Source organism: Triticum dicoccoides, chromosome 7B (assembly GCF_002162155.2).
Source record: "Triticum dicoccoides isolate Atlit2015 ecotype Zavitan chromosome 7B, WEW_v2.0, whole genome shotgun sequence".
Classification (NCBI taxonomy): Eukaryota; Viridiplantae; Streptophyta; class Magnoliopsida; order Poales; family Poaceae; genus Triticum; species Triticum dicoccoides.
The window spans coordinates 695001849-695003369 of NC_041393.1; the positions used below are offsets into that span (position 1 = coordinate 695001849).

Sequence of the window (1521 nt, forward strand, 5' to 3'; positions counted from 1 at the left end):
GCAACAACGGTTGATAAGGTTACCTGCATAAGGAGTTTGCTGGTTAGCGGTCACGATGGAGATGAGAGAGAAGGACTAGGTGGGAGTGAGGCATCAACGTTGATCAGATGTATTGCTCACCTATCAAAATTAGCTGGAACTGCTCCAGACTTAGACGTGAAGCATAGGAGCGTTACGAGTTCAAGTAGCACAAAGCAGAGAGGAAAATAATAATTTCAAAATGAAAGGATTTCCGTCACGGGGACTTGAACCCGGGTCTCTCGGGTGAGAGCCGAGTATCCTAACCACCTAGACTATGACGGAATTGTTACAGTTGCAATACTGAAACATATCTATTTATGTGGTATATCTGTCATGTACACAACACAAAACAACACGAACGTTAGAGCTGAATTGCAGCTTTGCTTGAATTCAGACATGGGTGGCAACATCCCTGAATCGAGCAAAGGCTATATTTGCTCGCTGTAGCTCTCTTTGATCCATAACACATCAGAATTTCCCATGGCGACGCATGATCGAATACCAATTATGGAGAAAATTCAAGCAATATGCCTCCCAGTTGATAGGTAGAAGTTGAACCCTACAACTGCTCAAAGTCTGGAATCATCAACCATGAGTGTCTCTCAGCCATATAAATATCAAAAGGTTCCATAAAGGTCACCATCACAAAGTAGCAATTAGCTCATAAAGCAACTAATAGCTTGCCAAGGCTTAGCTTTTACAGGCATTTGCTTTTACCAAAGAAAGTAGGAGGAAGCAAACTAAAAATGTAGATAACTGTCCATCATCGAGAGAAGCATCCTGAAGCCTTAATAGTTAACACTACGAAAGAGGTTATTGAGATTCAGGTTTAGGGTGAATTGATACGTCTCCAACGTATCGATAATTTATGAAGTATTCATGCCATATTTACTATTGTTTTATATGATTTTGGTACGATTTGATTAGAACTAACCCGGACTGATCCTGTTTTCAGCAGAACTATTGTGGTGTTGTTTTTGTGTAGAAATAAAAGTTCCCGGAATGCGCTGAAAATCAACGGAGATTTTTTCTGGAAAATATATAAAATACTGGAACAAAAATCTACCGGAGGGGAGTCCCGTGGGCTCCACGAGGGTGGGGGGCGCGCCCACCCCCTAGGCGCGCCCCAGTGCCTCGTGGACTACCCGTGGGCCCCCCCTGACTTGTTCTCGACGCCAACCTCTCCTATAAATACCCAAACCTCAAGAAATTAACCTAGATCGGAAGTTCCGCCGCCGCAAGCCTCTGTAGCCACCAGAAATCAATCTAGGCCCTCTCTGGCACCCTGCCGGATGGGGCCATCATCACCAGAGGCCATGGAGGAGGATCCCGGAGGGGCCATCATCGCTATGAAGGCCAAGGACCAGAGGGAGAACCTCTCCCCATTTAGGGAGGGGGGAGGGCATGGAGGAGGAAGCACAAGGGGGAGAACCTGTCCTCCTCTCTCTTAGTGGCGCCGGAGTGCCATCGGGAGGGGAATCATCGCTGCGGTGATCGTCT

General features: G+C 46.4%; 1 non-coding gene across 1 annotated transcript; it reads right to left on the reverse strand.

Annotated features, from left to right (window-relative positions):
* Positions 1-230: 230 nt before the first annotated feature.
* Positions 231-303, reverse strand: TRNAE-CUC. The gene has a single exon. It is a non-coding gene; the product is annotated as a tRNA-Glu (tRNA).
* Positions 304-1521: the final 1218 nt, after the last annotated feature.